We start from the raw sequence: 13,483 nt of genomic DNA on the forward strand, positions 1-13,483 counted from the left end.
TTCCACCAGGCACACACACCATCAGTCGTCAGTGCACGCTTCCACCAGGCACACACACCACCAGCCGTCACTGCATACTTCAACCAGGCACACACACCACCAGCCGTCAGTGCACACTTCCACCAGGCACACACACCACCAGCCGTCAGTGCACGCTTCCTCCAGGCACACACCTCCAGCCGTCAGTGCACGCTTCCACCAGGCAAACACCACCACCAGCCGTAAGTGCACGCTTCCACCAGGCAAACACCACCACCAGCCATCAGTGCACGCTTCACCAGGCACACACACCACCAGCTGTCACTGCATACTTCAACCAGGCACACACACCACCAGCCGTCAGTGCACACTTCCACCAGGCACACACACCACCAGCCGTCAGTGCACGCTTCCTCCAGGCACACACCTCCAGCCGTCAGTGCACGCTTTCACCATTCACAAACACTACCAACCGTCACACACTACCGGCCGTCGGTGCACGCTTTCACCGGGCACACGCACCACCAGCAGCAAGTGCACACTTCCACCAGGCACACACACCACCAGCCGTCAATGCACGCTTCCACCAGGCACACACACACCACCAGCCGTCAGTGCACACTTCCACCAGGCACACACACCACCAGCCGTCAGTGCACGCTTCCTCCAGGCACACACCTCCAGCCGTCAGTGCACGCTTTCACCATTCACAAACACTACCAACCGTCACACACTACCGGCCGTCGGTGCACGCTTTCACCGGGCACACGCACCACCAGCAGCAAGTGCACACTTCCACCAGGCACACACACCACCAGCCGTCAGTGCATGCTTCCACCAGGCACACACACCACCAGCCGTCAGTGCACGCTTCCACCAGACACACACACCACCAGCCGTCAGTGCACGCTTCCACCAGGCACACACACCACCAGCCGTTAGTGCACGCTTCCACCAGGCACACACACCACCAGCCGTCAGTGCACGCTTCCACCTGACACACACACCACCAGCCGTCAGTGCACGCTTCCACCAGGCACACACACCACCAGCCGTCAGTGCATGCTTCCACCCGGCACACACACCACCAGCCGTCAGTGCACGCTCCCACCAGGCACACACCACCACCATCCATCAGTGCACGCTTCCACCAGGCAGGCACACCACCAGCTGTCAGTGCACGCTTGCATCAGGCACACACACCACCAGCCGTCAGTGCACGCTTCCACCAGGAACACACACGACCAGCCGTCAGTGCACGCTTCCACCAGGCACACACACCACCAGCCGTCAGTGCACACTTCCACCAGGCACACACACCACCAGCCGTCAGTGCACGCTTCCTCCAGGCACACACACCACCAGCCGTCAGTGCACGCTTTCACCATTCACAAACCCTACCAGCTGTCACACACTACCAGCCGTCGGTGCACGCTTTCACCGGGCACACGCACCACCAGCCAGTACACGCTTCCACCAGGCACACACACCACCAGCCGTCAGTGCACGCTTCCACCAGGCACACACACACCACCAGCCATCGGTGCACGCTTTCATCGGGCACAAACACCACCAGCCGTCATTGCACGCTTTCACCAGACACACACACACCACCAGCTGTCCGTGCACTCTTCCACCAGGCACACACACCACCAGCCGTCAGTGCACGCTTCCACCAGACACACACACCACCAGCCGCCAGTGCACGCTTCCACCAGGCACACACACCACCAGCCGTTAGTGCACGCTTCCACCAGGCACACACACCACCAGCCGTCAGTGCACGCTTCCACCTGACACACACACCATCAGCCGTCAGTGCACGCTTCCACCAGGCACACATACTACCTGCCGTCACACACTAGCAGCCGTCGGTGCATGCTTCCACCAGGCACACACCACCAGCTATCAGTGCACGCTTTCACCAGGCACTCACACACCACCAGCCATCGGTGCACGCTTTCACCAGGCACACACATCACCAGCCGTCAGTGCATGCTTCCACCAGGCACACACATCACCAGCTGTCAGTGCACGCTTCCACCAGGCACACACACCACCAGCCGTCAGTTCACGCTTTCACCGGGCACACACACCACCAGCGGTTCGTGCACGCTTTCACCAGGCACACACACCACCAGCCGTCAATGTACGCTGTCACAAGGCAAACACACCACCAGCCGTCAGTGCAGGAGGCAGGCTCTTTTCAGAGTTTCTTGATAAATATGTGTTCGATGCCTGGGAGGGAGTGGTTTGAGTTTCCCTAAACCATGCTGAGTATGCAGGTGCAGTGCATGAACTCCGGTGTGAGTGAGTCATGCTGCCTGGGGCTCACTCACTTGTAAATTACGCCTGCACCAGGCTTTTTCTCATTTGCAAAGTTCGACGCATGCGCACAGCTAGACAGCCCCCACACCAGGGTCGGATTGGCAAGGCGGGCATTCGGGAAACGGCCGAAGGGCCGTTGTCTCAGTGCCCTCTGTGGGCCGGTTTTTTTCTCCCCTTTTTCAGTTCACAGAGAGTGCTCTCTGCTATCTGCTCTCTGTGAACTTGGGAAGGGGAGAAAAAAAAACGGCCCACAGAGCGCACGGAAACAGAGACAGAAATGAAAGCGCTTCACTGTGTGCCATGCAGTGATTATTAGCTGTGGCCTCACTTCACCCCCTGCCCCTGAAAAGCAATCACGCCAAGGGTGGGCTGGGGAGCGGTGATTGTCTGCGAAAATCGGCCTCCCTGGGGGCCAGGTGTTGCTCAGGCCTTGAGCCATTTCCACCTCGGCCCCCCTGGGGCCCACGCAGCCGAGAAACGGTGTTAATCTTAACACCTCGCCCACAGCCCCTCAGATTCAGGGCACAGTGGGCGAGGAAGAATGGGTCTGGCTGTGGGGATCTTTCAGCAAAGCTGTTCTGTAGCTTATATTAGAGGTGAAACCGCATCTCTCTTTACCCAGAAAAGTGAACTTTCTCGATTTACATCCCAAAAGCTCTCAATGAGTTTGCTGTCAGTGGAACAGTAAAATAAGACCACGTTTCTTGCTATAAATATTTATAATAGTATGTACTTCTTCACATTTACTGAATGGAAATATAAGGCAGCCGTATCTGCCTTCCAGTCCCCACCAATCAACCTAGAGTTAAGAATTCTGATGAAAGAGCATTAAAAGTCCTATTTCATGGGAGGGAGGTTGCACTCTGTTCCAACAAGAACTTTCTTGAAGTGGAGCCAACTTTTCATGCTCAGTGTTTTATGCTTCCTTATCACTGAAGACGCAGGAAAACAGCAAATTGTTTATGAATTTAATTGCTTCCTTTGGAAGGGTCAGGCTTTTTTCGACCATTGGTACAGCTGCAGGGTCCCCAAGAACTCTGGAAAGGAGAATCCCTCCTAACCAGCACACCATGGGCCGTATTATGGAAAGTCCCCGGTGGTGCAACAAACAAGTGCGCCCACTTTGCACGCCCCTGGGCACTTTGGTATTACAGACAGGGCCACAGATGCATGTGCAGCCCCTTCTGAAATACATATAGCGCTGGTGCATATATATAGTGCCAGTGCTATCACCAGTGGGTGTTCCCTTATTTACAAATGATGGAGTCCCTTTGCGACCGCTCCGTATTATAGATGGGGCGCAGAGGCAAAGAAGCTGCCAGTGCGTCTGCTGATAGCAGCCCTCTGTAGGGGGGGCAAGCTCAGACATCCCCTTGCAGTCAGGGGCAGTCACTCACTGCACCCGCCCGCAAGGGGATCTCTCTCCCCTCTTAAAGGTTTGGGCAGTTTGCCGCCTGCAGTGAAACAAGGGGCAGTCCCTTCAAAGTCGTTCTGTGTTTCGCGTAAATGCCCTGCCCCCAGGGCAGCGGGGCCGGACTGGGAACCAAAACCGGCCCTGGCAAAGTGCTCGGCTGGCCCCACCGCCCCCCCTGTGGAGAGGGGGGGGGTGCCGCGGAGCTCTTTGCCAGGGCCGGTTTTCGTCCGATTTTGTTACAGGGCCGATTTTGCAACTAAGCTGCAAAAAGTCATTCGGCACCTCTTGCTGAGTGCACCATTCTACTTCTATGTTCTTTTTGTTATTCTGGGAGAGTCTAAGCTTGCCCTAAGATAACATTTCATAGTATTCATAATTTCCAGTGACTCCCTCCTCAATGGGGGATCTTGTTGGCTGATGTTTATGGCCTTCCTTTCCCTCCCCAGCTCCTGCCTCACCTTCATATGGACACACCCCTTACTCACTGCCTGCATGAGTGTGAAAACAGCAGGCCTAAAGGTTTCTGTCTCACTGCTCTGACCACACCCCCTTTCTCAGTCAGCCAGTAAGACACCATTTCTGGATTGAAGTGGGGGTAAGAATTCATAGATTTCCTTCCCGCCTCCTGATTACCACACCCACTTTAGCCAGGACTAGGTTTTGGTTTTGGGGTACAGGGGTATTTTTAGGGTGAAGGGATAGGTTTGGGTTTTGGGGTACAGGGGTATTTTTAGGGTTCAGGGATAGGTTTGGGTTTTGGGGTACAGGGGTATTTTTAGGGTTCAGGGATAGGTTTGGGTTTTGGGGTACAGGGTATTTGTAGGGTTCAGGGATAGGTTTGGGGGTACAGGGGTATTTTTGGGATTCAGGGATAGGTTTGGGTTTTGAGGTACAGGGGTATTTTTAGGGTTCAGGGATAGGTTTGGGGTTTGGGGTAAAGGGGTATTTTTAGGGTTCAGGGATAGGCTTGGGTTTTAGGGTGCAGGGTGTATTTTTAGGGTTAGGATGGGTTATGATTATGGGGTGCAGGGGTATTTAAAGGGACCATGGTGGGATTAGTTTTTAGGGTATTGCACAACTTTTTCTGGTTGGTTGTGTTTTGTTATCATGCATGTGGGCCCCAGAACGTGCTTCAGAGTTGGTGCTACATAATGTGTCTTACACATGGAGGACATGCGAAAAATTGAGGGATTGTTACACGGTTGGAATATTTAAAACCAATAGCACTAGTTGTTTGCAGGTCTCTTGTACCATGATTCAGAGAACAGAGTGTGTGTATTGCTTCTTCTATATAAGGAGGAAATTATTAGATTTCCTCCAATGGAATGGTGAAAATCCTCAGAACATCGCATTGGTTTTCATTGTTGCTGAAAGAATGGCATAAGTAAACATAACTAAAGCTACAATTGCAAACACAATGCCCGTATGGTTTATTGTGATATTGTGTGCTAGCTCACAAAACAACAACCAAATCACCCTTACCACTAAAAATTTGAGAAATAGGCAGGTTGCACACAGAATTCCACGTCAAATGTTGTTGCAATTTAATGTACACAATTTACCCAAGGAATGATTTTGCAGCATTATTCCAGATTGTATTACATTATGATATAGGCCTGAACATAGGTGCTCACAAACATTTTGCCAGGAGCAACAACATCTGGTCTGAGTTATGACCAAGAGCTATGTTGATACCAGATGAGTTGCAGTTGGGGGTAAGGTGAGTGTAAGGGAAGTGAGGCATATACATCTACTTTCGGCATTTGTATTTGGCATACAAATATGTCTTGACCTTATCCTGTACACAAGTAGCCTGTGAGAGAAGTTTTTCCAAACTGAAGTGCATCAAAACCCGCCTAAGAAACCAAATTGGTCAGGAAAACCTTGAAGCCTTTATGCTCATGTCAGTTGAATGGAATGTGCTGTCTCAGTTGAAAACTGATGACATTATTGACTTTGTTGCAAAAAAAAGTGCATTGCTGCAGGATCTTTTGATTGAGTAATCCTCAGTCTCCCCATGGCCCAGACTTTAAGGCAGCAACAGATATGAATAAAACTGTGTTTTTTGTATATAGACATCACCTGCTGACTGTGAAATAAATGTATGACTAGATTGTACAGATACATTTTTTCAGCATTCTTTACACCCCAGGCTGCCTTTTCCTCGTTTGTGAATTCTTACTTTTGTTATTACATGTTCTATTCCCAGAGATTCCAGTCTTACCCTTTCTCCTTGACTTTGTACTAGATTTCTGGTTTATGTGATGATTAGAGTCTAGGACATAGCTGGTTAGGAAAGAGTATCCAACGACATTGTGCAGGGCGTTAAGACTGCAAGTAAGTATTCAGTTATCTGAACTGCAGTGCTCCTAGTCTTTACCAATGTTACTTGCTCTGTAAGCTTTAAAAGGCTTAATTTACTAAATATTTGTCTACAAATTAGACCTCAAAGAGTAACCAAATGGTGTTTCATGAAAGGGCATGCCCCTCGAATGTGGGCCACGCCCCTTAAACATAGACCACGCCCCTTAAATGTAGGCCACGCCCCTTAAATGTAGGCCACACCCCCTTAATGTGGGCCACTTTTTCGTCAGTGCCCGGGCCAAATTGTGATCCCAATCCGACCCTGCCCCACACCCCCGGGAATGGCTGCTTCCTACAACCAGAATGGAAACAACATTCAGAGCAATGAAAACAAGTTCATTTGATGCAAAGAACTGTTAACAAAAACCATGTCCAGCTATTGTAGGTCTGGCAACTTAAACAAAACAGCAACAAAAAACAAACCAGCATTGGCATAGCCAATAGGTCTCGCTTTTTGGACCCTATAAGTATTTAGTTATGCAACAGAATATCCTTGGTGCAACAACACCAACTGTTGCATGGCTAAACACTTGTAAGGTCCCAAATGCGAGACCTATTGGCTATGCCAATGCTTGTTTTTTTTTTCATGGGTGGCGCCTTCCCCTCCCCATCCCCCTTCTACCGTCCCCGCACTGCCCGCGGGCATTTTCCCCCCTCCGACTGTAGCGCTGTGTAATGAAGTACTTCGGTGCAGGTGGTGAAATACCTGCATTCCGTTAGGATTTTCTGACATTTAATCGGGGGCAAACGCCGAAACACTCTTGCTGCAATGAGGCGCTTGTAAAGTGACACAATGGGGTCCAGGCTTCATTCTCATCTTGTATTTTAAGGGACGCAAGACTCCTTGGCTGTCAGTACCTTTGTTTCTGTAAGCTGTGCGGCGTGTACAGCGGCCGTGCTGAGCGTGACGCCACCAGAGTATTTTGCTCTGATTGTTGACCTTTCAGTGCTGGGAACCATTCTTGATCCAACTGTGGCCCAGTCCAGGATGCGAGTGTCTACGTCACCTGCACACCATGTTCCCAATACTATGTTTTAATGTCAGACAAAGGAAAGTGGAAGTCACAGACTTGAGCACTTTCAAATGTTGAGGTTCGCAGACAGGTTACACAGTGAGTCAGGCCACGGCCGCCCGGTGTCCCATCAACCGAATTAGATTGCAATGGACTGCAATGCACTTGTCCTACAGCAGAAGGGACATTTGACGCATTTTCGATATAGTGCCCTGTCAGTCAAACTCGAAATAAGGCCATTAGCTCTAAATTCAACCAATCTGACTATGTATTCCACGGTGCACTGTTTTTAACAGGAACGCTCAGGACTGGGTGCCATGTCTGGCGATGGTGAGATGGGGAGGCATACGGTCATCAGAGAGTTCATTCACTGATCATTGCCCGGCGTCTGGGACACTCCTCAGACATTGGTGAATCACGGGCCTTTTTTTTGCCTCAGCTACCTACGGAGCTGCACAGTGTGTTTCATGTTCTCGTCTGTATGCCTTGAGCTAGCAGTCTCCGCATCGGGCGCTTCCATGGCTGCCTCAGCCCCTGACCACTTTAGCCATGTCGTTTCGTTCCGGATTCCCGGCTGGCACCGTGCCCATTGCCTATTGCTGCAGCGAGAGGAGCATCTTGTCCCCAGCGAGGCCCTGTGAGCACCGGTGCTCCTGTGGGCCGTAGTATGGCCTGTATTGGCGGCATCTGCTTAAAAATACGTCTCCGCTGCCCCGTTATGGCGGCGGCGCTGCTTTGCCAGCTGTTCCGTGTCTGCGGCGGCAGCAGGAGCGTCTTTAGTGTTAAGTAGTTGTGGATTCCAGCTGGGAAATTACCACCAATAATCTGCCCACCTCCTCTCTCTCGGAGCAGGTAAGCCTGGTTTACGCGGTTTAATGTGTTCACTGTTTGCAGTAACAGTTTACACCAGGGCAGGGGTGGACAGCGCTCCTGAGCTGGGCCCATGTAAAGCTGGCAGAACGGGCACTCTGTAACCTGCCTGGCACACCGGTGCGCCTTTCTTTACACATCCCTTAAAGCATGTTCACCAGGGTAAAGGGACTCGTGGTCCTGGGGAATCTACTTGCTACTTTTACACCCCATTATCCTACACAAGGCACCAGAGCTGTCACTGTATGCGCAATAAAGAACAGAGGGCTACAGGTGCTGCCAGCTGAGAGGTGAGGGTGCAGCGCTATCCCTGTATGCGCAATAAAGAACAGAGGGCTACAGGTGCTGCCAGCTGAGAGGTGAGGGTGCTTACCATTCAGCAGCGCTATCACTGTTTGGGCAATACAGAACAGAGGGCTACAGGTGCTGCCAGCTGAGAGGTGAGGGTGCAGCGCTATCCCTGTATGCGCAATAAAGAACAGAGGGCCACAGGTGCTGCCAGCTGAGAGGTGAGGGTGCTTACCATTCAGCAGTGCTATCCCTGTTTGCGCAATACAGAACAGAGGGCCACAGGTGCTGCCAGCTGAGAGGTGAGGGTGCTTACCATTCAGCAGCGCTATCCCTGTTTGCGCAATAAAGAACAGAGGGGTACAGGTGCTGCCAGCTGAGTTGTGAGGGTGCTTACCATTCAGCAGTGCTATCACTGTTTGCGTAATACAGAACAGAGGGCTACAGGTGCTGCCAGCTGAGAGGTGAGGGTGCTTACCATTCAGCAGCGCTATCACTGTTTGCGCAATACAGAACAGAGGGCCACAGGTGCTGCCAGCTGAGAGGTGAGGGTGCTTACCATTCAGCAGCGCTATCACTGTTTGCGCAATACAGAACAGAGGGCTACAGGTGCTGCCAGCTGAGAGGTGAGGGTGCTTACCATTCAGCAGCGCTATCACTGTTTGCGCAATACAGAACAGAGGGCTACAGGTGCTGCCAGCTGAGAGGTGAGGGTGCTTACCATTCAGCAGCGCTATCACTGTTTGCGCAATACAGAACAGAGGGCTACAGGTGCTGGCAGCTGAGGGGTGAGGGTGCTTACCATTCAGCAGCGCTATCACTGTTTGCGAAATACAGAACAGAGGGCTACAGGTGCTGCCAGCTGAGAGGTGAGGGTGTTTACCATTCAGCAGCGCTATCACTGTTTGCGCAATACAGAACAGAGGGCTACAGGTGCTGGCAGCTGAGGGGTGAGGGTGCTTACCATTCAGCAGCGCTATCACTGTTTGCGCAATACAGAACAGAGGGCTACAGGTGCTGCCAGCTGAGAGGTGAGGGTGCTTACCATTCAGCAGCTCTATCACTGTATGCTCAATAAAGAACAGAGGGCTAAAGGTGCTGCCAGCTGAGAGGTGAGGGTGCTTACCATTCAGCAGCACTATCACTATATGCGCAACAAACAACACAGGGCTAAAGGTGCTGCAAGCGGGGAGGTGAGGGAGCTTACCATTCAGCAGCGCTATCTCTGTTACTCAATAAAGAACAGAGGGCTAACTCTTTATTGGGCAGGAATGTATCGCATTTCGTTGGGTTCCTAACGCAGATGCGCACAGAGAAATAAGGTTGACACTGCTACATGTTCTGCTATACATTTATAAGTAGGGTGAGCCGGGGGGGGGGGTGGTTGTTGGGCCTTGTTCCCCTTTTAGGTTTCGTACAAGTTACTTGAGAAATGATGTATAGTCACAGTACTGTTGAACTGGATGTTTGATTTATGCATGATGTGCTGCCCTCAAAGAACGGTGATGGATTAAACCCAGATCTTTTGACTGGGTGTGAGTGTTTGATTGATTCAGATGCTCCGTCGATCACCACCCCCTTTTGTACCGCTTTTGGCCGCCATAAGTGTGGCAGGGTATGCTCAGACGTGAGTCCCTTGCTCACTTTGCCACTGGATTCAAGCAAGCCGGGCTGAAGACGGCTGGAATTCCAGAAACCGGTCCTCGGAAGCTTGTTTCCGGTCCAGGGAAGGCATGGCTTGGCAGTTCGGGCTGGACTATTCCCATGAGGCACAGGGTCAGACTGATTTGCATATAGCCATGTCCGAACTGGGGTGGCAGAGTGGGCTAAAGAACGGTGATGGATTAAGCCCAGATCTTTTGACTGGGTGTGAGTGTTTGATTGATTCAGATTCTCCGTCCATCACCACCCCCTTTTGTACCGCCCTCAAACTCAAGGTACGAAGATGTAATCTATGTCTAGGTCTCCTTGCAGATCTGCGATCTATCTTGTCACGATTCTGTCGGGGGGGATGCACAGTCTGCTTATGTACTGTAATGCTTTTCTGCAATAAAATATGTTTAAAAAAAAAAAGAACAGAGGGCTACAGGTGCTTTAAGCTGAGAGGAGAGGGTGCTTACCATTCAACAGCGATATCACTGTATGCTCAATAAAGAACAGAGGGCTACAGGTGCTGCAAGCTGAGACGTAAGGGAGCTTACTATTCAGCAGTGCTATGACCTATATGTGCAATAAACAACAGCGGTCTACAGGTGCTGTAAGCTGAAATGTAAGGGCACTTACCATTCAGTTGCGCCATCACCTATGTGTGCAATAAACAACAGAGGGCTACATGTTTTGTGAGCTTAGAAATAAGGGCAGTTACCATTCAGCAGCGCTATCACCTATATGTGCAATTAACAACAGAAGTTTACAGGTGCTGTAAGCTGAGGGGTGGAGTTTCCACCATTCAGCAGCACTATCACCTATATGTATAATAACCAACAGAGGGCAAAAAGTGCTATAAGCTGACAGCTAAGGGGCGCTTACCATTTAGCAGCGCTGTCACTATAGGTGAGGGTGCTTACCATTTAGCAGCGCTATCACTGTATGCACAACAAACAACACAGGGCTAAAGGTGCTGCAAGCTGGGAGGTGAGGGAACCTACCATTCAGCAGCGCTATCACTGTATGTTCAATAAACAACAGAGGGCTGCAGCTGCTGCAAGCTGAAAGGTAAGGGAGCTTAGCATTCAGCAGCGGTATCACTGTGTGCTCAATAAAGAACAGAGGGCTATAGGTGCTGCAAGCTGAGACGTAAGGGGGCTTACCATTCAGCAGCACTATCACTGTATGCACAACAAACAACACAGGGCTAAAGGTGCTGCAAGCTGGGAGGTGAGGGAACCTACCATTCAGCAGCGCTATCACTGTATGCTCAATAAAGAACAGAGGGCTACAGGTGTTGCAAGCTGAGACGTAAGGAAGCTTACCATCCAGCAGTGCTATGACCCATATGTGCAATAAACAACAGCGGTCTACCGGTGCTGTAAGCTGAAATGTAAGGGTGCTTACCATTCAGTTGCGCTTTCACCTATGTGTGCAATAAACAACAGATGGCTGCAGGTGCTTTCCATTCAGCAGTGCTAGCATTTATATGTGCAATAAACAACAGAGGGCTACATGTTCTGTGAGCTTAGAAATAAGGACAGTTACCATTCAGCTGCGCTATCACCTATATGTGCAATAAACAACACAGGGTTACAGGTGCTGTAAGCTGAGAGGTAGGGTTGCTTACCATTCAGCAGCACTATCACCTATGTGTATAATTACCAACAGAGGGTAAAAAGTGCTATAAGCTGACAGCTAAGGGGCGCTTGCCATTTAGCAGCGCTGTCACTATATGTGCATTAAACAGCAGAGGGCTACATGTGCTGTAAGCTTAAAGGTAAGAATGCTTACCATTCAGCAGCACGTTCAACTATATGTGCAATAATCAACAGAGGTCTGCAGGTGCTATAAGCTGGGAGGTAAGGGTGCTTACTATTCAACAGTGCCATCATCTTTATGTGCTATAAACAACAAAGGTCTACAGGTGCTAGAAGCTGAAAGGTAAGGGTGCTTACAATTAATCTGCACAGTCACCTGTATGTGCAATAAGCAACAGAGGTCTGCAGATGTTGTAAGCTGAGAGGTAAGGGTGCATACCATCCAGCAGTGCTATGACCTATATGTGCAATAAACAACAGAGGGCTACAGGTGTTACAAGGTGAAAGTAACGGGGTACTTACCATACAGCAGTGCTATCACTATATTTGCAATAAACAACCGAGGGCTACACGTGCTGTAAGCTGAAAGCTAGCAGTGTTTACTATACAGGAGTGCTATGATCTATATGTGCAGTAAAACACAGAGGGCTACAGGAGCCATAAGGCGAAAGGTAAGGGTGCTTACCATTTAGCAGTGCTATCACCTATATGTACAATAAACAACAGAGGGTTAAAGGTGCCATAAGCTGAAAGCTAAGGGGTGCTTACCATTCAGCAGCACTGTCACTATCTGTGCACTAAAAACAGAGATCTACTGCTGCTGTAAGCTGAAAGGTAAGGGTGCCTACCATTTAGCAGCACTGTCACTATCTGTGCACTAAAAACAGAGATCTACTGCTGCTGTAAGCTGAAAGGTAAGGGTGCCTACCATTCAGCGGCACTATCACATTGTGGAGAAGTGTGGCTCAGGGGTTAGAGCGGCAGACCTGGAGCTTGAGTTCGGCCCGGGACCAGGGTTCAATTCCCCGCCTCGGCGGGTCTTGGGCTCAAAAATTCCACGGACTCGTTAATTCTCGCTCCGGTGCCTTCTCGACTGACAGGTTCACACTCTGCGACTCTGGGCAATAGCTTGCTTAATCTCCACAACGGCCCCTCGCGGTGGGATGCCTGACTTTCACCTTGTGGATACCCTGCCAGGGTTATCTCACAGGGGAATACCAGGACGGGTTCCCTAAGCAAGCGCTGAGATGCCCCAGGGTAAGTCGTGCGCTATATAAGTCTCATTCATTTCAAGTGCAATAAGTAACAGAGGTCCACAGGTGCTGTAAACTGACAGGTAAGGGTGCTTACCATTTAGCAGCTCTGTCACTATTTGCACAATAAATACCACAGATCTACAGGTGCTACAATGTTTCTGTAATGAACACCAATGCCTTCATTTGTTTTCTAAATGTGCAGATCCTACATTGATATATAGGAACTACACGACATGGCGCTGCCAACGCTGATTTGGTTCTTAATTAACGGTCAAATCTGATTAGTACAGTCATGCTATCTCAGAGAATCCTACTCACATTTACCCAGAGATGTCTGGAGTGGGGAGGTTAAATCCGCCACAGCTGAGTAGTTATAACCTATGTATTGACTGTAGGTTTATTCAAGCTTGAAGGATTATAGTACCCCACATTGTGCAAAACCTTATCACTTTTTCTTACCAATTCCTACTGCAATGTCTGTCCTAGATGGCACTGCAAATGTATGGGAAGGAGAGCTTGAAGGAGCTGTGAAAATTTCAGAAATTTGCAGAAATGCACTTACTATGAAATTAGCAGATTATGGTCTCTCAGCGTTAGGTAGGACTGTTCCCTTCGTAATTAAGGCACACGAGGCATCCAGGAAGGTGTTCGATTCTTCAATTAAATTCCCGCCTGCAGACGCACATGTATTTCACAGTTACATTCCAGGTGGCATACCTGAAG

General features: G+C 50.1%; 1 protein-coding gene across 1 annotated transcript in view; it reads left to right on the forward strand.

Moving 5' to 3' along the window:
- The window catches only part of IQCH (IQ motif containing H), a 1,013,078-nt gene that overhangs the window by 211,064 nt on the left and 788,531 nt on the right, over nucleotides 1–13,483 (forward strand). The window lies entirely within an intron of this gene.

This window comes from Lissotriton vulgaris, chromosome 2_1 (genome assembly GCF_964263255.1).
Source record: "Lissotriton vulgaris chromosome 2_1, aLisVul1.2, whole genome shotgun sequence".
Classification (NCBI taxonomy): Eukaryota; Metazoa; Chordata; class Amphibia; order Caudata; family Salamandridae; genus Lissotriton; species Lissotriton vulgaris.